Below are 23,966 nucleotides of genomic sequence, written 5' to 3' on the forward strand. Positions count from 1 at the left end.
TAGACTCTGGGTTGTAGGGTCTAGAAGTGGTTTCTGGACAGGCCATGGGTATTATGGTAGTCAGTCAGTCTGGCACTGTCCAAAATATTTAAAAGCTGTCAAATACTTGCTACCTCTGTCCTTGGGAGGATCTCAATTGCATTTCCTTGATTTGTTGCATCCTCTCTCCTCGCCTCCTTCTAAAAAAAACATTGGATAAGAAGGAATGAAGGAAATTAAATTGATTTCTTGTTTCCTCCATTCCTCATCTCCCTCTCAAAGCACATTGGGGGAGAGAGGGAAGGTTCCTCAACTCGGTCTCCAATGCACTTTCAATGAGAGGCAAGTAGTGGTGGAAACAAAGACAGAGGAAGAAAAAATGTGATGTCTAGTTTTCATAGACACACACAAACATACTATTACAAACTATAGAAATGCTGTTGTTTATATTTGTCATTTTTCTGGAAGGTATCATTTATAGCTATAAATGATAGAGAAGTTGGCTAAAGCACAAACAGACCTTATTACTAGGCATGACAAAGTAACATGCAGTGTGTAACGGTTCCGTAACCACAGACGATGGGAGACGGGAAGCTTGTACAGGGTGAGGATTTAATAGTAAATAGACATGAAACTAAACAAGAACAGAGTCTGGACAAGAGAAACAAAACAACATCAATGCAGACAGGGGAATGAAACTGAGGAAGTGACATTTTTTTTTAAACATTTTAGACATTTAGCAGATGCTCTTATCCAGAGCGACTTACAGTAGTGATTGCATACATTTCATTTCATGCATTTTGTTTTTGTACTGGCCCCCCGTGGGAATCGAACCCACAACATTGGCGTTGCAAACACCATGCTCTACCAACTGAGCCACAGGGAAGACGATTTGGAAGTGACAGATATAGGGGACGCAATCAATGACATAATGGAGTCCAGGTGAGTCCGACGAAGTGCTGGTGCACGTAACGATGGTGACAGGTGTGCGTAATGATGAGCAGCCTGGCGACCTCGAGCGCCAGAGAGGGGGAGCAGGAGCAGACCTGACAGTACCCCCCTTTAGGGACGCCACCTGGCGTCCTACCTGGACGAGCCCGACGAGCCGGCCGAGGCACGGGAGCCAGCTGAGGCGTGGGAGCCTAACGAGCCGGCTGAGGTGTGGGAGCCTGCTGAGCCAAGCGAGGCTTGTGAGCCTCTTGAGCCAGCTGAGGCAACCCCAATTGCTTCGGCAGCGGCAACCGGACCTGACGTCACCAAAAGAATACAAAAATAAATCCTTGATGCTTCCAATTGTGATGTCTGCATTCTGTAACGGTTCAATAACCACAGATGCTGAGAGACGGAAAGCATATACAGGGTGAGGATTTAATAATAAATAGACATGAAACTAAACAAGAACAGCATCAGGACAAGAGAAACAAAACAGCATCAATGCAGCCAGGGGAATGAAACTGAGGAAGTGACAGATATAGGGGAGGCAATCAATGACGTGATGGAATCCAGGTGAGTCCGATGAAGCGCTGGTGCGCATAACGATGGTGACAGGTGTGAGTAATGATGAGCAGCCTGGCGACCTCGAGCACCAGAGAGGGGTAGCAGGAGCAGACGTGACATAGTGTCCATATATCATGTGACATTTTGAATGACAAGAAGATGTTTTGTTGTTGCTAGGAGTCATGGTCTCGTTTTTCCTATCTGCACTCTTATTCCTGTAACTACACATGTGAAGCTGCAAGAAAATCATATTTAAATGTATATCAAACCATTTACAAACGTTAACCCTGACATCACACATTGCCCCCTATATTTATAGAGACCCATATGTCGGCTCAATCGGAAATTATCTTCAAAATGTTATCGAGCGGCCTCCCTAGTGGTGCAGTGGCCTAAGGCACTGCATCGCAGTGCTAGGTGTGCCACTAGAGATCCTGGTTCGAGTCCATGCTCTGTTGCAGCCGGCCATGACCGGGAAACCCATGGGGCGGCGCATAATTGTCTCAGCGTCGTCCGGGTTAGGGGAGGGTTTGGCCGGCAGGGATGTTCTTGTCCCATCGTGCTCTAGCGACTCCTCTGGCGGGCTGGGTGCAATGCACACTGACACGGTCGCCAGGTGTACGGTGTTTCCTCTGACATGTTGGTGTGGTTGGCTTTCGAGTTAAGCAGGCATTGTGTCAAGAAGCAGTTCGGCTCGGCTGAATTGTGTTTCAGAGGATGCACGGCTCTCGACCTTCACCTCTCACGAGTCTGTACGGGAGTTGCAACGATGAGACAAGACTGTAACTACCAATTGGATACCATGAAAAAGGGGTAAAACATTTTTTATAATAGTAATTAAAAGTGCCTCTCGACCATCACCTCGCACGAGTCTGTACGGTAGTTGCAACGATGAAACAAGACTGTAACTACCAATTGGATACCATGAAAAAGGGGTAAAACATTTTTTATAATAGTAATTAAAAGTGCCTCTACATGCTAAAATAGTAAAATTTCAAAAGTTTCAAATAGCTAGACAGTTTTACTGTCACATATGAGAATCCCTGTCTTCTGTGTTACCCATATGTAATTATTTAAAAAGACTAATTGGATGTCCTGCCTCTACACTGACCTTTATGGTGTGTGTGTGTGTGTGTGTGTGTGTGTGTGTGTGTGTGTGTGTGTGCGTGTGTGCGTGTGCGTGCGTGCGTGCGTGCGTGCGTGCGTGCGTGCGTGCGTGCGCAAGCTCGTGTGTGCATATGCCAGTCCGCAAGCTTGTGTGTAAATTAAGTTTTCGCCTTGACAATCACACCGTTAATTAAATTAAAACAAAGGTGTTAAAGCTGTTGATTGTCTTGGAGAAGGGGCGATGAGGTGGTGGTGTAGAGGAGGAGATGGCTGTGACATAATGCAATGCATATCAATGACCTGATGAGTGACTGGACTTCCCCCATCTGTCGTCCAACCAAAATGAAGGTGAATTTTCAGTTCTTTCCCCTCCCATTTCACTCTGATTACAATTTATTAGCTTTCCCTGGTTGACACTGGGAGATAAGTGATCCGAGGAAAAACAGCTTCCTCTTCATGTTTATTCCCTAAATTCCTTCTTGTTTTTCTGTTGGGGCTGCCGGCTGCGACAGAAAGCGGCAGGTGACACTTTGCGTCTCAGTGTTTTCATTTACGCTGCATGCTAATGTTGGTCAGAAAGATCACCCTCTCACCGTGACCGATGGCAGTATCATTTATTTCCACTGTTTAGATACTTGGCTTACTTGGCTTAAATCCTTGTTTCAAGTTGGTTTAGATACTGTATGTAGAGTATTTATGAATTACTGTATAATCTCAAAGATAGTTATGAAGGACCAGTCAACCAAAAAGGCAACATTTGTAACGTCTGCTTTCAACTCACACTCTCAAACACGTAGATCCCCTGAACGCAGCTCACTTTCCAGCCCACTTTCCAGCTCACACTCTCAAACACATAGATCCCCTGAACGCAGCTCACTCTCCAGCTCCAAATCACCTGAATTCTGATCACCTGTTCACACACCTGTATGTCATTAACACACACTATTTAGTTCAGTTCTTTGCACCCCATCATTGTGAGGTATTGTTTGTTTTTATTCAAAGCTCTGGTTTTCCTGTAGTTGAATCCTGCCGTCTGTGATAGTTTTTGCCTGCCTCACTAACGACACCTTTTGCCTATTCCCTGCCTGTACTTTAGCCTATCGGATTTCCTGTTATCAACCTATCGCCTGATCTCCCGGACGACGTTACTAGCCTTTTCCCTGCCTGTACTGTTGCCTTTTGGACCCCTATGTATGACCTTCTGCCTGCCCCTGGACCCAGCTACCTGCCTCCTCCTGTGGTCCTTTGCAAATAAACACCTGCTGTGCCCTGCGCTTGAAACCAGCTCTCTGTCTCCCATTGTGTTCATTACAGTATTGACTCTGGAGATTTTACAGACAAGTGTATGATTTTGCAGACAAATGTTACTTCCATGTGCTAAAAACACATCAGACATTCACAGTATATGGCTAAATTATTAGAAAAGTAATTTTTGAACACAAGTCATTTTTTATGTGTTTTTCAGTCAAGTTTCATTAGTCGTATGTACAGGATACACATAGTATACACCGTCCAACGAAATGCTTACTTGCAGGTTCCTTCTCGACAATGCAACAACAATAAGAAATGAGAAAATATAAGAAAACGAACATAAAGCAGGAACCAGTCTTATTCAAGTCCATTGTTACAAACATTTAGGTATTCCCGAAAAACACCCTCCATTGTGTTCATACAGTGTCTATGAGGTCCTACTGTAGCACATATTAATACTGATAAGAAAGCTTAATACATATGGATAAGAAAGCTTATCAATCGGGAAAACATGGAACCCATGTTAAAAACACATCCAGCTCCTTGTAACAAAATCCATTCAATTATTTGTTTTCATTGCTCTTCCAAAACGTCAATTTCCCAGGCAATGACCTGAAAAGAGAAGTGCATGACCTTCTCCTTCACCCCGTCTGTCTCTATCTCCACCTCTTCCTCTCTCCTTTGCTCCAGCACACCGATGTAAACACATGTTGTTCATGTCAGGGCAGATTGGAGCTCCGCTATCCTTCTCCATCAGGCCATCTAGCTGCCTCTCTATTGATTTGAATGGAAACTTGCTAATCCAAATAAAACACCATGTCAGGGAGCCATTCAAGCTAACAGAAATATCAGCCCAGCATGACACCATACCGGAGAGAGGAGGGAGAAGGGGGGTAGAAAGCCACGGGGCTACTGGTGCTTCTCCTGACATCTCAGGGAGTGTAGGTGGGGGAGGTGGTGCTGTGTGTGTGTGTGTGTGTGTGTGTGTGTGTGTGTGTGTGTGTGTGTGTGTGTGTGTGTGTGTGTGTGTGTGTGTGTGTGTGTGTGTGTGTGTGTGTGTGTGTGTGTGAGAGAGAGAGAATGTGTGCACTGTAAAACGCTCTTGTTGTTTTTACAGTATTATACAATATAACTAATTATTATATAATTATTTGCAGTAAATTGTCTTAAATGGCAATGCACTCTGGGTGATTGTAGGCGTAAACAGTAAATCATACCGTACATTTCAAAGAAAGAAGGGGTTGGCAACGGATTTTCAGAATAAGGTTTTCACATTTTGTGAATTATGGTCCATCGTGGGAAAATGTTTTACGCATGTAAATATTGCTGTATTTCGAATGGTACTGTTATTCCACCCCACAGTATACAGAACTGTACTGTATTTTTGGAGCGTCAAAAACCTTGACCACTAGTGGATGCATGGTATTGTTGTTTCTGGCTCATGAACATATTTTAAGGCGTGCCTTGTAAGAGACTACATTTGTAGCACGCTTCATTGATAGTGCTCAAACTTTTAATGGTTTAGTACTTGCCATGTGCTTGGGTCTGTTTTGCCCTGTAGTCGCTGACAGTTTGGAAGTCGTTTTTAAGGCCTCTATAAGTGCAAGTCATTTAACAGACCAACCTTTGGACTTTTACATCACCTGCATTTCTAGAGGCATTCATTGATATGATGTAATATGTAAACACATTACCTAGCAACCAACGTACTTGCACTAATCCCATTCAATTACGGTAAAATACTGTAAAATACAAACACCATCTCCCCGAAATTAATTGTATTCATTAATTCCTTCATCCATTCAGCCATTCATTACAATTATGTAAAAATATTACAATAACCCAGTGTACTGTTGTTTTATGTGACTTAATGCCTGTAACTCTGTGTTGTTTTTGTCGCACTGCTTTGCTTTATCTTGGCCAGGTCGCAGTTGTAAATGAGAACTTGTTCTCAACTGGCCTACCTGGTTAAACAAAGGTGAAATAAAAAAAATATATAAAAAATTACAGGCAGCCAGTTGCTGCCTGTACCGTAAAAACATTGGTAAAAAATATTACAGGACAATATTACAGTACAGTGTGTTTGTGTGTGTGCGTGCGTGTGTAGCATAAGCATAGAAACCGTTAGTCAATCATGTCCTTACCACTCACCAGAACCATAAAGAGTCAAAGAGCTCGAATCAGTCCCTGATCAGTTTGATCTGTGGAGGCTCAGTGAATAATCTCCCACCCCACACTACAGGCCCCCAGCCTCTCCTTGCCTTTCCCACTCGGGTAATGTTAATGTGGGGTTAAGACACAGGGAGACCACCCTAAGGACCCTGGAGACCCCCATAACCCCTTTCAGGGTTCCTGGCGTGACCATGGAGGGCCAGGGCTAGGGCTAGGGCGCCACCTCAATCCATACACACTCCTAGTGAGGGGTAACCTCTGCACATCAGGGGGTGCTGGGGGCAGGGGGGGTTAAAGGGGGAGGTGTCCAGAAGGGTTTCAGGGTAGGTGGCAGCGGTGGCATTTCTAAGGTCATGCTAATTGTCACCCTGGTGCTCCAGCCATGCCTGGAGTCAGTTAGCCATGGACCTGTGTGTGTGTGTGTGTGTGTGTGCGTGTATGTGTGTCTGTGTGTGTGAGCTCTCAAGACCTTTAATTAAATACCAAAGGTTAATGCACAAATCAGGAATCCAGAACACTGTTAAGAGATGGACATTAAACACAAATGAGTATGTTGTGTGTGTGTGTGTGTGTGTGTGTGTGTGTGTGTGTGTGTGTGTGTGTGTGTGTGTGTGTGTGTGTGTGTGTGTGTGTGTGTGTGTGTGTGTGTGTGTGTGGCGTGTGCCTGGCGTGTGCCTATCTATGGTGTGTGCGTATGTATGGTAGGAATGTGCGTAGTGCATGCATCAAATCATTTGTCAATTGCGCTGAATACAACATCTTACCGTGAAATACTTACTTATGAATCCTTTCCCTTTTCCACCTTTGCCCTTGCAGTCAAAAAGGTAGTTGAGGTAATTGAGGAGATATGTACATGTAGGTAGGGGTATAAGTGACTAGGCAATCAGGATAGATAATAAACAGAGTAGCATTAGCGTATGTGAAGAATGTGAAAGTGTGTCTATGTGTGTATGTTGCGTCAATATGCATGTGTGTGTGTGGCATATGCAGTGTGTGTGTGTGTGTGTGTGTGTGTGTGTGTGTGTGTGTGTGTGTGTGTGTGTGTGTGTGTGTGTGTGTGTGTGTGTGTTAGAGCGTCATTGTAGTGTGTGTGAGTGTGCATAGAGCGAATACAAGAGGGTCGGTGGGAAAAAAGGGGTCAATGCAAATAGTATGAGTAGCCAAATAGTATGAGTAACTGTTCTGCAGTGGGGGTAGAAGCTGTTCCATAGCCTTTTCATCCCAGACTTGCCGCTCCAGTACCGCCTGTCGTGCGTTAGCAGAGAGAACAGTCTATGATTTGGGTGGCTGGAATCTTTGACAATTTTTTGGGTTTTCCTCTGACACTTGATTAAAAAAATGCCTGGTATAGAGGTCCAGGATGGCAGGGAGCTCGGCCCCAGTGATACACTTTGTAGTGCCTTACGGTCAGTTGCCAAGCGGTGATGCAGCCAGTCAAGATGGTCTCAATGGTGCAACTGTAGAACTTTTTAAGGATCTGGGGGCCCATGACAAATCTTTTCAGCCTCCTGAGAGGCAAGAGGCGTTGCCGTGCCCTCTTCATGGCTGTGTTGGTGTGTTTGGACCATGATAAGTCCTTAGTGATATGGAAACTGAGGAACTTGAAGCTCTCGACCTACTCCCCTACAGCCCTGTCGATGTGAATGGGGGCATGCCCGGCCCTCTGTTTCCTGTACTCCACGATCAGCCTCTTTGTCTTGCTGACATTGAGGGAGAGTTTGATGTCCTTGCAACACACTGCCAGGTCTCTGCCCTCCTCCCTATAGGCTATCTCATCGTTGTTGGTGATCAGGCCTACTACTGTTGTGTCGTCTGCAAACTTGATGATTGAGTTGGAGGCGTGTGTGGCCACGCAGTAATGAGTGAACAGGGAGTACAGGAGGGGGCTGAGCACGCAGCCTTGTGGGGCCCCTGTTTTGAGGATCAGCAAAGTGGAGGTGTTATTTCCTACCCTCAACACATGGGGGTGGCCTGTAAGGGAGTCTATGATCCAGTTGCACAGGGCAGGGTTCAGACCCAGGGTCCTTTGCTTATTGATGAGCTTTGTGGGTACTATGGTGTTAAATGCTGAGCTGTAGTAAATGAACAACATTCTCACATAAGTGTTCCTTTTGTCCAGGTGGGAAAGGGCAGTGTGGAGTGCAATTGAGATTGTGTCATCTGTGGATCTGTTGGGGCGGTATGCGAATTGGAGTGGGTCTAGTGTTTCTGGCGGTAATCATTTAGGCAGGTTAACTTCACTTTCTTGGGCACAGGGACTATGCTGGTTTGTTTGAAACATGTAGGTATTACAGACTCGGTCAGGGAGAGGTTAAAAATGTCAGTGAAGACACTTGCCAGTTGGTCCGCACATGCTTTGAGTACACGTCCTGGTTATCCGTCTGGCCCCACGTCTTTGTGAATGTTGACCTGTTTAAAGGTCTTGCTCTCATCGGCTATGGAGAGAGTGATTACACAGTCATCGGGAACAGCTGGTGCTCTCACTCATGCATGCTTCACTGTTGCTTGCATCGAAGCAAGCATAAAAGGCATTTAGCTCGTCTGGTAGGCTCGCGTCACTGGGGAGCTCGTGGCTTGGTTTCCCTGTGTAGTATGTAATATTTTTAAAGCCCTGCCACAATTGACGAGCGTCGGAGCCTGTGTAGTAGGATTCAATCTTAGTCCTGTATTGACACTTTGCCTGTTTGATGGTTCGTCTAAGCGTCCAGATTAGTGTCCCTCTCCTTGAAAGTGGCAACTCTGGCCTTTAGCTCGTTGGGATGTTGCCTGTAATCCATGGCTTCTGCTTGGGAAATGTACGTACGGTCATGTGGGGATGACGTCGTTGATGCACTTATTGGTGACGCCGGTGACTGAGGAATTATACTCCTCAATGCCATTGGATGAATCCCGGAACATATTCCAGTCTGTGCTAGCAAAACAGTCCTGTAGCATAGCATCCATGTCTTCTGACCACATTCGTATTGAGCGGTCACTGGTACTTCCTGCTTTAGTTTTTGCTTGTAAGTAGGAATCAGGAGGATAGAATTATGGTCAGATTTGCCAAATGGAGGGCGAGGGAGAGCTTTGTATGCATCTCTGTGTGTGGAGTAAAGGTGGTCCAGAGTTTTTTTCTCCTCTGGTTGCACATGTGACATGCTGGTAGAAATGAGGTCAAACAGATTTAAGTTTGTCTATATTAAAGTCCCCGGCCACTAGGAGTGGATGAGCCTTTTCTTGTTTGCTTATGGCCTTATACAGCTCATTGAGTGCGGTCTTAGTGCCAGCATCGGTTTGTGGTGGTAAATAGATGGCTATGAATAATACGAGAACTCTCTTAGTAGATAGTGTGGTCTACAGCTTATTATGAGGTATTCTACCTCAGGCGAGCAATACCTCGAGACTTCTTTAATATTAGACATTGCGTACCAGCTGTTATAGACAAATAGACACATACCCCCGCCCTCGTCTTACCAGACGTAGCTGCTCTGTCCTGCCGACACACGGAGAAGCCAGCCAGCTCTATATTTTCCGTGTCATCGTTCAGCCAAGTCTCAGTGAAACATAAGCTATCACAGTTTTTAATGTCCTACTGGTAGAATAGTCTTAATCGTAGATCGTCCAGTTTGTTTTCCAATGATTGCACATGGCTAATAATAACGAGGGTAGTGATTGTTTACCTACTCATCAGCAAATTCTTACAAGACACCCCATCCTCCTCCCCCTGTCACGTCCTGACCAGCAGAGGGTGTATTGTGTTAGTCTTGGTCAGGATGTGGCAGGTGGTTTGTGTTTGTTAAATGTTGTGTGGGTGATTGGGAGTTCCAATTGAAGGCAGGTGTGTTGAGTTGCCTTTGATTGGAAGTCCTATATAGGTGTGTGTGTTTTTCTTTGGGGTTGTGGGTGGTTGTTTGTGTGCACTGCGTTGGTTTGAGCCTGCCACACTGTTACCGTCGTAAGTACTGTTTATTGTTTTTTTTGTTCAAGTGGATGCTTTACATGTTTCCTTTAATAAACATGAGTGTCCACAATCCCGCTGCGCCTTGGTCCTCTTCTCTACATGACAACTTCGATGACAGAACCACCCACCAAACAAGGACCAAGCAGCGGAAGAAGTTTGGCGAGGACTGGGGAACACGACGGGTAAGGGAGACCGAGAGGCACCCCCAAGATTTTTTAAGGGGGGGGCACAAGGGCTGGTTGACGGGGCAAGACTGGAGTGCCAGTCAACAGTCACCAGAGCTGCCCGCCAGTCAACAGTCACCAGAGCTGCCCGCCAGTCAACAGTCACCAGAGCTGCCCGCCAGTCAACAGTCGTCAGAGCTGCCCGCCAGTCAACAGTCGTCAGAGCTGCCCGCCAGTCAACAGTCGTCAGAGCTGCCCGCCAGTCAACAGTCGTCAGAGCTGCCCGCCAGTCAACAGTCGTCAGAGCTGCCCGCCAGTCAACAGTCGCCAGAGCTGCCCGCCAGTCAACAGTCGCCAGAGTGGCCAGACTGCCCTGAACTGCCGGAGTGGCCGGACTGCCCTGAACTGCCGGAGTGGCCGGACTGCCCTGAACTGCCGGAGTGGCCGGACTGCCCCGAACTGCCGGAGTGGCCGGACTGCCCCGAACTGCCGGAGTGGCCGGACTGCCCCGAACTGCCGGAGTGGCCGGACTGCCCCGAACCGCCGGAGTGGCCGGACTGCCCCGAACTGCCGGAGTGGCCGGACTGCCCCGAACTGCCGGAGTGGCCGGACTGCTCCGAGCTGCCAGACTGCCCAGACTGCCCCGAGCTGCCAGACTGCCCGACTGCCCCGAGCTGCCAGAGTGGCCCGACTGCCCGGAACGGCCTGCACCTGAGCCACCTCCAGGATAGGTGGGTTGGGGAGGGAGGGTGTAGCACAGTGCCGTCGGTGACGGCAGCCACCCTCCCTTCCCTCCCTTATTTGTTAGGGGTTATTGTTTGTTGGGTTTGTTGGGGTATTGGGGATTTTCTTATGTTTTTCTTTTTTTAGGTGCATCCCGGGGTCTGCACCTTGAAGGGGGGGTACTGTCACGTCCTGACCAGCAGAGGGTGTATTGTGTTAGTCTTGGTCAGGATGTGGCAGGTGGTTTGTGTTTGTTAAATGTTGTGTGGGTGATTGGGACTTCCAATTGAAGGCAGGTGTGTTGAGTTGCCTTTGATTGGAAGTCCTATATAGGTGTGTGTGTGTTTCTTTGGGGTTGTGGGTGGTTGTTTGTGTGCACTGCGTTGGTTTGAGCCTGCCACACTGTTACCGTCGTAAGTACTGTTTATTGTTTTTTTTGTTCAAGTGGATGCTTTACATGTTTCCTTTAATAAACATGAGTGTCCACAATCCCGCTGCGCCTTGGTCCTCTTCTCTACATGACAACTTCTGTGACACCCCCTTTTTGTCCGTCTTTTCTTTACGCTGATGACGGGGATTTGGGCCTTGTCTCGACAAAGCGGTATATCTTTCAAGTCGGACTCATTAAAGAAAACGTCTTTGTTCGGTTCGAGGTGAGTAATCACTGTTCTGATGTCCAGAAGCTCTTGTCGATCATAAGAGATGGTAGCAGCAACATTATGTACAAAAAGAGTTACAAACAGTGCGACAAAACAAACAATATCGCACAGTTGGTTAGGGGCCCGTAAAATGGCAGCCCTCCCCTCCAGCGCCATTATTATTTAGCGTATCTGGCTCAGGCTAACATCGTTGTTGTTGTTGTACATAGACAACTGAGGAAGAGATCGCCTACCTGTTGGCTGTTTGATCAATATAAAGTTCCCAAAAGTAAGACACCTGGGTTAATTTATATACACTGAAAAAAAAAATTTAAAGTGTTGATCCCATGTTTCATGGGCAGGAAGAAAAGATCCCAGACATTTCCCATTCGTACAAAGCTTATTTCTCTTACATTTTGTGCACAAAATAGTTTACATCCCTGTTAGTGAGCATTTCTCCTTTGCCAAGATAATCCATCCACCTAGACAGGTGTGGCATATCAAGAAGCTGACTAAATAGCATGATCATTACACCAGTGCACCTTGTGCTGGAGACAGTAAAATGCCGCTCTAAAATGTTGTCACACAACATAATCAGGCCACAATCAACAGCCTGATCAAACTCTATGTGAAGGAGATGTGTCAGGCTGCATGATGCAAATGGTGGTCCACGCCCCTACCTTTTATTTTTAATAGATGCATATTTGTATTCCCAGTCATTTGAAATCCGTAGATTAGGGCCTAATGATTTGATTTAAAATATCTGATTTCCTTATATGAACTGTAAGTAATTAAATCTTTGAAATTGTTGCATGTGTCAACCCTGATCTGCTTCACCTGTCTTTGTGCTTGTCTCCACCCCCCTTGTCTCCACCGCCCATCTGCCCCATTACCCCCAGTGTATTTATACCTGTGTTCTCTGTTTGTCTGTTGTGAGTTCGTCGTGTCTTGTCAGGTCTTACCAGCATGCTTTCCCGTCTTCCTGTTTCTCAAGTTCGGTTTCCTCGTTTTTCCCGATTCCGACCATTCTGCCGGCCCTAACCTCGAGCCTGCCTGCCGTCCTGTACCTGCCTGACTCTGACCTGATTACGAACCTCTGCCTGCCCTGACCACGAGTCTGCCTGCCGTCCTGTACCTGCCTGACTCTGACCTGATTACGAACCTCTGCCTGCCCTGACCATGAGCCTGCCTGCCGTCCTGTACCTGCCTGACTCTGACCTGATTACGAACCTCTGCCTGCCCTGACCACGAGCCTGCCTGCCGTCCTGTACCTGCCTGACTCTGACCTGATTACAAACCTCTGCCTGCCCTGACCACGAGCCTGCCTGCCGTCCTGTACCTGCCTGACTCTGACCTGTTCGCAAACCTTTGCCTGCCCCATGTTTATAATAAATTATCTGAGAACTGTACTATCCGCCTCCTGTGTCTGCATCCTGAGTAGTGAAAGCATATTGCGTTTATATTTTTGTTAAGTGTATTTGCATAAAACCGTTCCGTTTTTTTGTGGTTGTTTGTACTGCTTTTTAAAGAAAGTCGCACTGTTCTGCTGCCAGTAAACACAGTCCAGTAGTGCAACATCAATATGAATATGGAATGGCCTATTTGCATTATAGACCTTTGTTAGCTGTGATTTGTTATGTGGAGTCTGGGCCTGGATAAGACTGACAAGTTTATTGGCATGTTATCACGGTGGAAAGTCTTAGTATAACACATTCCATATTCATGCGCCACATGAAAGCGGGAGACAGTTAAATTCCGCACTATATTTTAGCCACAGAGCATAATCTCAGTTAACACAAGTCTCTTCCAATTTTCACATTTTCTCATGGACAGAGGACTCTATGGTCACTCTACTCTATTATAATGCCAAATGTTGAAAGACGCATACGAACAAAGCTCTTGTGGCATGACTGTTTGTGTTTTTAATTTCTGTTTGTTTTCACAATGGCACATTGCATAGACAACAGTGTTCTGTGTTTCACATTAACAAAGCACATACGCTAGGTTGAATAGTAGTGTGCTAATCTACATTTTCTCTTTCCCCCTCTTTTTGTTGATATTTAGGCAGCCTGACAGCCCGCCAGTCCATCCAACCGTATATATCTCTCTTTCCAACTGCCAATCCCCCTTACCAAAAGCCATCGCTTTCCACCCACCATCCTCTTCTGTCAACCCCCTCCCCTCCTCTCTCTCACTGGGTTGTGGCTGAGCTCCCTGGTGTGAGGGTTGGCTCCTTAAGCCACCTGCAGCAACCCCTCTCTCTTATTCCCTCGCCAGACAGACAGACAGGCAGACAGACAGACAGACAGGCAGGCAGGCAGAACATCTACTGTATTCATGGGTTTCAAGTCACGTCACTGCATTGCTGAAAGTTCTATGCTGCCTGACTGACAGTTCTACTCAATGCATTCTCAATTGGCGCTGAGGAAGATTTGGTCTAAAGTACGTTATAGTGGCTTGGAATTATGATAACATTTCTAAAGGAGGTAAGTAACTAGTAGAAACACCTTTTGTCATCATTGTGATGTCGTCAGAGTTACATTTAATTAAGTATAACAATCTATTTAGCTAAAAATTAAAGGAGAGCACTGGATTTTAGCTAGCTAACATCAGCATTGCAAGGTATTTAACCTGTTACGGCTAGGGGGCAGTATTGACACGGCTGGATAAAAAACGTACCCGATTTAATCTGGTTACTACTCCTGCCCAGTAACTAGAATATGCATATAATTATTGGCTTTGGATAGAAAACACCCTAAAGTTTCTAAAACTGTTTGAATGGTGTCTGTGAGTATAACAGAACTCATATGGCAGGCCAAAACCTGAGAAGATTCCATGCAGGAAGTGGCCTGTCTGACAAGTTGTGTTTCATCTTGGCTCTTTTTATTGAAGATTTAGGATCTTTGCAATAACGTGACACTTCCTACGGCTCCCATAGGCTCTCAGAGCCCGGGAAAAAGCTGAAGGATATCGAGGCAGGCTCTGGCTGAAACACATTATCGCGTTTGGCAAGTGGCCGCTCAGAGTACTGTGGGCTTAGGCGCGTGCCCGAGTCGACCGAATGCTTTATTTTCTTTCCTCTGTTTACCTAAATGCAGATTCCCGGTCGGAATATTATCGCTTTTTTACGAGAAAAATGGCATAAAAATTGATTTTAAACCCACTATAATTGAGAATTTCAATAAGCATTTTTCTACGGCTGGCCATGCTTTCCACCTGGCTACCCCTACTGCAGTCAACAGCACTGCACCCCCCACAGCTACTCGCCCAAGCCTTCCCCATTTCTCCTTTTCCCAAATCCATTCAGCTGATGTTCTGAAAGAGCTGCAAAATCTGGACCCCTACAAATCAGCCGGGTTAGACAATCTGGACCCTTTCTTTCTAAAATTATCTGCCGAAATTATAGCAACCCCTATTACTAGCCTGTCCAACCTCTCTTTCGTGTCGTCTGAGATTCCCATAGATTGGAAAGCAGCTGCTGTCATCCCCCTCTTCAAAGGAGGGGATACGCTTTACCCAAATTGCTATAGACCTATATCCATCCTACCCTGCCTTTCTAAGGTCTTCGAAAGCCAAGTCAACAAACAGATTACCGACCATTTCGAATCCCACCGCACCTTCTCCGCTATGCAATCTGGTTTCAGAACTGGTCATGGGTGCACCTCAGCCACGCTCAAGGTCCTAAACGATATCGTAACCGCCATCGATAAGAAACAATACTGTGCTGCCGTTTTCATTGACCTGGCCAAAGCTTTCGACTCTGTCAATCACCACATGCTCATCGGCAGACTCAATAGCCTTGGTTTCTCTAATGATTGCATCGCCTGGTTCACCAACTACTTCTCTGATAGAGTTCAGTGTGTCAAATCGGAGGGCCTGTTGTCCGGACCTCTGGCAGTCTCTATGGGGGTGCCACAGGGTTCAATTCTTGGGCCAACTCTTTTCTCTGTATACATCAATGATGTTCGCTCTTGCTGCTAGTGAGTCTTTGATCCACCTCTACGCAGACGACACCATTCTGTATACTTCTGGCCCTTCTTTGGAAACTGTGTTAACAACCCTCCAGACGAGCTTCAATGCCATACAACTCTCCTTCCGTGGCCTCCAACTGCTCCTAAATACAAGTAAAACTAAATGCATGCTCTTCAACCGATCGCTGCCTGCACCTGCCCGCCTGTCCTGCATCACTACTCTGGACGGTTATGACTTAGAATATGTGGACAACTACAAATACCTAGATGTCTGGTTAGACTGTAAACTCTCCTTCCAGACTCACATCAAACATCTCCAATCCAAAGTTAAATCAAGAATTGGCTTCCTATTTCGCAACAAAGCATCCTTCACTCATGCTGCCAAACATACCCTCGTAAAACTGACCATCCTACCGATCCTCGACTTTGGCGATGTCCTTTACAAAATAGCCTCCAATACCCTACTCAACAAACTGGATGCAGTCTATCACAGTGCCATCCGTTTTGTCACCAAAGCCCCATATACTACCCACCACTGCGACCTGTACACTCTCGTTGGCTGGCCTTTGCTTCATAATCGTCGCCAAACCCACTGGCTCCAGGTCATCTACAAGACCCTGCTAGGTAAAGTCCCCCCTTATCTCAGCTCACTGGTCACCATAGCAGCACCCACCTGTAGCACGCGCTCCAGCAGGTATATCTCTCTGGTCACCCCCAAAGCCAATTCCTCCTTTGGCTGTCTCTCTTTCCAGTTCTCTGCTGCCAATGACTGGAACGAACTACAAAAATCTCTGAAACTGGAAACACTTATCTCCCTCACTAGCTTTAAGCACCAGCTGTCAGAGCAGCTCACAGATCACTGCACCTGTCCATAGCCCATCTATAATTTAGCCCAAACAACTACCTCTTCCCCTACTGTATTTATTTATTTTATTTATTTTATTTTACTCCTTTGCACCCCATTATCTCTATTTCTACTTTGCACTTTCTTCTACTACAAATCTACCATTCCAGTGTTTTACTTGCTTTATTGTATTTACTTTGCCACCATGGACTTTTTTTGCCTTTACCTCCCTTATCTCACCTCATTTACTCACATTGTACATAGACTTATTTTTCTACTGTATTATTGACTGTATATTTCTTTTACTCCATGTGTAACTCTGTGTTGTTGTATGTTGTCGAACTGCTTTGATTTATCTTGGCCAGGTCGCATTTGTAAATGAGAATTTGTTCTCAACTTCCCTACCTGGTGAAATAAAATAAAATAAAATAAAAAATGTGACAAATTAAATGTTATTTGATCTCTGGAGAGACCGGAAAATAGCTGTGCAGCTCCCCATCCAACCTGACAGCTTGAGAGGATCTGAAGAGAAGAATGGGAGACACAGGTGTGCCAAGCTTGTAGCGCCATACCCAAGAAGACTCAAAGCTGTAATCACTGCTAAAGGTGCTTCAACAAAGTAAAGAGTTTGAATACTTATATAAATGTGATAATATTTTTTTTATTTTCAATACATTTGCAATAATTGCTAAAACTTGTTTTTGCTTTGTCATTATGGGGTATTGTGTATATTGACAAGAGGGAAAAAAGTATTCAATCATTTTTAGAATAAGGCTGTAACGTAACAAAATGTCTGAATACTTTCCGAATGCACTGTATGTAAATGATGGTGTGTATAGACACTATGGACAGTATATGAATAGAAAAAGTGTGTGCAGCAGTAGTTATATAGGATGAGCCTTGTCAAGAATACAGTATACAGTACCAGCCAAAAGTTTGGACACACCTACTCATTCAAGGGTTTTTTTTTTCTTTATAATAGTGAAGACATCAAAACTATTAAATAACACATTTGGAATCATGTAGTAACCAAAAACGTATTAAATAAATCAAAATATATGTTAAATTCTTAAAAGTAGACACCCTTTGCCTTGATGACAGCTTTGCAGACTCTTGGTTGCTTTTCCTTCACTCTGCGGTCCAACTCATCCCTAACCATCTCAATTGGGTTGAGGTCGGGTGATTGTCGAGGCCAGGTCATCTGATGCAGCACTCCATCACTCTCCTTCCTGGTCAAATAGCTCTTACACAGCCTGGAGGTGTGTTGGGTCATTGTTCTGTTGAAAAACAAATGATAGATCCACTAAGTGCAAAGCAGATGGGATGATGTATCGCTGCAGAATGCTGTGGTGGTCATGCTACTTAAGTGTGCCTTGAATTCTAAATAAATCACTGACAGTGTCACCAGCAAAGCACCCACACACCATCACACCTCTTCCATGCTTCACGGTGGGAACCACACATGCAGAGATCATCCATTCCCCTACTCTGCGTCTCACAAAGACACGGTGGTTGGAACCAAAAATCAAAAATTTGGACTCATCAGACCAAAGAACAGATTTCCATTGCTAATGTCCATTGCTAGTGTTTCTTGTACCAAGCAAGTCTCTTCTTCTTATTGGTGTCCTTTAGTAGTGGTTTATTTGCAGCAATTCGACCATGAAAGCCTGATTCACGCAGTCTCCTCTGAACAGTTGATATTGAGATATGTCTGTTACTTGAACCCTGTGAGGCATTTATTTGGGCTGCAATATCTGAGGCTGATAACTCTAATGAACGTATCCTCTGCAGCAGAGGTAACTCTGGGTCTTCCTTTCCTGTGGTGGTCCTCATGAGAGCCAGTTTCATCATAGCGCTTTCTGGTTTTTGCTACTGCATTTGAAGAAGCTTTCAAAGTTCTTGAAATTTTCCATATAGACTGACCTTCATGTCTTAAAGTAATGATGGACTGTCATTTCTCTTTGCTTGTTTGAGATTTTCTTGCCATAATATGGACTTGGCTATCTTCTGTACTGCATACCAACTCTTCCTTGTCACAACACAACTGATTGGCTCAAATGCATTAAGAAGGAAAGAAATTCCACAAATTAACGTTTAACCAGGCAATGCATTCCAGGTGACCTCATGAACCTGGTTGAGAGAATGCCAAGAGTATGCAAAGCTGTCATCAAAGCAAAGGGTGTCTACATTGAAGAACCTCAAATATTACATTTACATTTTACATTTTAGTCATTTAGCAGACGCTCTTATCCAGAGCGACTTACAGTAGTGAATGCATACATTTCATAAATGTATTTATTTATTTATTTAAAAAATTCCCCGTACTGATTTGTTTAACGCTTTTTGGTTACTACATGATTCCACATGTGTTATTTCATAGTTTTAATGTCGTCAGTATTATTCTACAATGTACAAAATAGAACAAATTAAGGAAAACCCTGGAATGAGTAGATGTGTCCAAACTTTTTACTGGTACTGTACATATGAATTAGGTAAACAGTATGTTAACATTATTAAAGTGACCAGTGTTCAATGACTACGTACAGTGCCTTCAGAAATTATTCATACCACTTATTTTACTTTTTGTTGTGTTACAGCCTGAAATCAAAATGGATTAAAAAAAAAATTCTACATACAATAAGCCATAATAAAAAAGTGAAAACATGTTTTTAGAAACATGTACTGAAAAATTCACATATATTGAAAATTAAATACAGAAATATCAAATTTACGTAAGTATTCACACCCCTGAGTCAATACATGTTAGAATCACCTTTGGCAGCGATTAGAGCTGTCAGTCTTTTTGGGTAAGTCTCTAAGAGCTTTACACACCTGGACATTACAATATTTGCACATTATTCATTTTTTTGTCTTCAAACTCTGTCAAATTGGTTGTTGCTCATTGCTAGACAGCCATTTCCAGTTCTTTCCATACATTTTCAAGACTATTTAAGTCAAAACTGTAACTATGCCACTCAGGAACATCAAATGCCATCTTGTTAAGCAACTCCAGTGTATATTTGGCCTTGAGTTTTAGGTTATTGTCCTGCTGAAAGGTGAATTTGTCTCCTAGGGTCTGTTGGAAAGCAGAATGAACCAGGTTTACCTCTAGGATTTTGCCTGTGCTTAGCTCTATTCCATTTATTTTTATCCAAGAAAAAAATCCCTAGTCCTTGCCAATAACAAGCATACCCATAACATGATGCAGACACCACCATGTTTGAAAATATGAAGATCGGTACTCAGTGATGTGTTGTCTTGGATTTGCGCCAAACATAGTGCTTTGTATTCAGGACATACATTTTCTTTGCCACAATTTTTGCAGTTTTACTTTAATGCAGGGGTGGGCAATTCCAGTCCTCGAGGATCCTCGAGGACCTGATTGGTGTCACAGTTTTGCCCCAGCTAACACACCAGACTCCAATAATAACCTAATCATGATCTTCAGTTTGGAAAGCAATTTGATTAATCAGCTGTGTTTGCTAGGGATGGAGAAAAAGTGTTACATCAATCAGGCCCACCCTGCTTTAGAGCCTTATTGCAAACAGAATGCATGTTTTGGAATATTTTTATTCTGTACAGGCTTGCATCTTTTTTACTCTGTCATTTAGGTTCGTATTGTTGTTGATCCATCCACAGTTTTCTCTTATCACAGCCATTGAAATCTGTAACTGTGTTAAAGTCACCATTGGCCTCAATGTGAAATCCCTGAGCAGTTTCCTTCCTCTTTAGGCAACTGAGTTAGGAAGGATGCCTGTATCTTTGCAGTGAATGGGTGTATTGATACAACATCCAAAGTGTAATTACTAACTGAAGGGATATTCAATGTCTGATTCATTTTTTTATACCCATCTACCAATTTTTGACCTTCTTTGCGAGGCACTGGAAAACCTCCCTGGTCTTTGTGGTTGAATCTGTGTTTGAAATGCATTGCTCTACTAAGGGACCTAACAGATAATTGTATGTGTGGGGTACAGAGATGAGGTAGTCATTCAGAAATCATAATAACTTCTATGGGCTAGGTGGGACGCTAGCCAGTGAAATATCAGGGCGGCAAATTCAAAAACAAGAAAATGTCATAATTCTACTTTCTCAAACATACAACTATTTTACACCATTTTAAAAATACACTTCTCCTTGATGTAACCACATTGTCCGATTTCAAAAAGGCTTTACAGCGAAAGCAAAACATTAGATTATGTTAGGAGAGTATATAGACAAAAATAATCACACAGCCATTTTCCAAGCAAGGACATGTGTCAATAAAACCCAAAACACAGCTAAATGAAGCACTAACCTTTGACGATCTTCATCAGATGACACTCCTAGGACATTATGTTACACAATACATCTATGTTTTGTTCGATAAAGTTCATATTTATATCCAAAAACAGCATTTTACATTGGCGCGGGATGTTCAGAAAATGTATTCCCACAAAAACGTCCGGTGAATGTGCACATCAAATTACAAAAATACTCATCATAAACGTTGACAAAATATATAACAATTATTTAAAGAATTATAGATAGACTATCCCTGGATGCAACCGCTGTATCAGATTTTAAAATGGCTTTATGGAGAAAGCACATTTTTCAATATTCTGAGTACATAGCTCAGCCATCACGGTGAGCTATTCAGACACCTGCCAAGTTTGGGGCAAACTAAACACAGAATTAGTATTCGAAATATTCTCTTACCTTTGCTGATCTTCGTCAGAATGCACTCCCAGGACTGCTACTTCCACAAGAAATGTTGTTTTTGTTCGAAATAATCCATATTTATGTACAAATACCTCCGTTTTGTTCATGCGTACAGATCACTTATCTGAAGGCATAACGCGCGAGTGCGGAACGAGAGACGAAAAGTCAAAATGTTCCATTACCGTACTTAGAAGCATGTCAAACGCTGTTTAAAATCAATCTTTATGGTATTTTTAACGTAAAATTGCGATAATATTCCAACCGGACAATAGCATATTCATTCAAGAAGAAAAAGAAGGAACGGCGTGCTCGCATGACTGCGCATATCCAAAAACTTTGTTGCCAGGCAGACTACTCAGAAACTGAGCTCCTATACTCTGCCCAGTGACAGGAAAATGCTCAAACAACTTTCTGAATGCTTTAGACAGCCAATGGAAGCCTTAGGAAGTGCAACATCACCCCACAGACACTGTAGCTTCGATAGAGAATCAAAAGAAAAACGACAATTCTCAGACTTTCCACTTCCTGCTTAAATTTTTCTCAGGTTTTTGCCTGCCATATGAATTATGTTATACTCACAGACACCATTCAAACAGTTTTAGAAACTTCAGAGTGTTTTCTATCCAAATCTACTAATAATATGCATATCTAGTTTCTGGGCCAGAGTGGTAACCTTTTTTAATTGGGTACGTTTTTCATCCGGCAGTGAAAATACTGCCCCCTAGCCCAGACAGGTTAAACACTATTATTGCACACAGAGTGAGTCCATGCCACTTATTTTGTGATTTGTTAAGCACATTTGTAGTCCTAAACTTATTTAGGCTTGCCATAACAAAGGGGTTGAATACTTAGATATTTCAAAAAAAATTCACACATTTTTAAGATTTCAAAAACAAATATCTATTTTGACATCACCAAATGTGAGCAAAAACTCTAAACCGGTTAAATAGGTCATAAACCAATTCAGAACTTGACCGGAGAGGCCAACCCACCTTTCCAGTCTGTCCAGAAGAACATCATGCTCAACAGTGTCAAATGCAGCACTTAAACCAATAGTACAGAGAACTGTTTGGAATCTGTGTTGGCTCTAAGATCATGTATCACTTTAACTAAGGCTGTCTCTGTGTTGTGGTGGGCCTGAAAACTAGATTGGATTTTTTTTTAAATACAGATGGCACATAAAATATAATTTAACTGTTTGAAAACCAATTTCTCCAGAAGGTCGGAGATTGGCTGAAAATTGCTAAGAGCAGAAGAATCTAGATCACTTTTCTTCAGAAGGGGTTTAACCACAGCAGTTTTTAGTGCAGTAAGGAGTGATTAGCAAAAACTTGCACTTCTTCAGATATGCAATTAAAAACTATTTTGAAGAAGGCCGTCGGGATACGATGGAGAAGGCAGGTAGAAGGCTTAAGTTGTGATATCACTTTCCTGAGCATGTCTGTTTCAACCAGGGAAAATAAATCCATAGTGCCTTTGCGTGGTAGGCCAGGGCACATATCATCAAACTTCTCATCAGGTCTTGCCTGACTGATACCCGGCCTAATGTTTTTTTATCTTATCTCTGAAATATGCCGCAAACTCATTACACTTAGAGTGGAGGAAAGTTCACATAGGCTTGCGGGGGTAGGATTTATCAGGCCATCAATGCGCCAGGGCCCTCACCTCCCTGTAAGCTGTCTCGATGCTGTTGGTAATCAGGCCTACCACTGTTATGTCGTCTGCAAACTTGATGATTGAGTTGGAGACGTGTGTGGCCATGCAGTCATGGGTGAACGGGCAGTACAGGAGGTGTCTGAGCACGCACCCTTGTGGGGCCCCAGTGTTGAGGATCATCATAGCGGAGGTGTTATTGCCTACCATCAGGAAGTCCAGGACCCAGTTGCACAGGGCGGGGTTCAGACATAGGACCTCAAGCTTAGTGATGAGCTTGGAAGTCACTATGTTGTTGAAGGCTGAGCTGTAGTTGATGAACAGCATTTTTACATAGGTATTCCTATTGTCCAGATGGGATAGGGCATTGTGCAGTGCAATGGCGATTGCATCATCTGTGGATCTGTTGGGGTGGTATGCAAATTGTAGTGGGTCTAGGGTTTCAGATTAACTTCTCTAGGGCCAGTGGGACGATTTCGTCCCACCTACGTAACAGCCAGTGGAATCCCGTGGCGCGTTATTCAAATACCTTAGAAATGCTATTACTTCAATTTCTCAAACATATGACTATTTTACACCATTTTAAAGACAAGACTCTCGTTAACCTGTTAGGGCTAGGGGGCAGCATTTGCACGTCTGGATAAAAAAAATGTACCCGATTTAATCTGGTTACTAATCCTACCCAGTAACTAGAATATGCATATACTTATTATATATGGATAGAAAACACTCTAAAGTTTCTAAAACTGTTTGAATGGTGTCTGTGAGTATAACAGAACTCATTTGGCAGGCAAAACCCTGAGACATTTTCTGACAGGAAGTGGATACCTGATGTGTTGTATTGACTTTAAACCTATCCCATTGAAAAACACAGGGGTTTAGGAATATTTTGGCACTTCCTATTGCTTCCACTAGATGTCACCAGCCTTTACAAAGTGTTTTGAGTCTTCTGGAGGGAGATCTGACCGAACAAGAGCCATGGAACGATGATGTCCCATTAGACACCTGGCGCGCGAGTTCATGTTGGGTACCCTCGTTCCAATACGTTATAAAAGAGTATGCATTCGTCCACCTTGAATATTATTCATGTTCTGGTTAAAAAGGCCCTAATGATTTATGCTATACAACGTTTGACATGTTTGAACGAACGGAAATATATTTTTTGCCCTCGTTCATGACGAGAAGTCCGGCTGGCTTAGATCATGTGCGAACAAGACGGAGATTTTTGGACATAAATGATGAGCTTTTTTGAACAAAACTACATTCGTTATGGACCTGTGATACCTGGAAGTGACATCTGATGAAGAGAATCAAAGGTAATGGATT

This window comes from Salmo salar, chromosome ssa25 (assembly GCF_905237065.1).
Source record: "Salmo salar chromosome ssa25, Ssal_v3.1, whole genome shotgun sequence".
In the NCBI taxonomy this organism is placed as follows: Eukaryota; Metazoa; Chordata; class Actinopteri; order Salmoniformes; family Salmonidae; genus Salmo; species Salmo salar.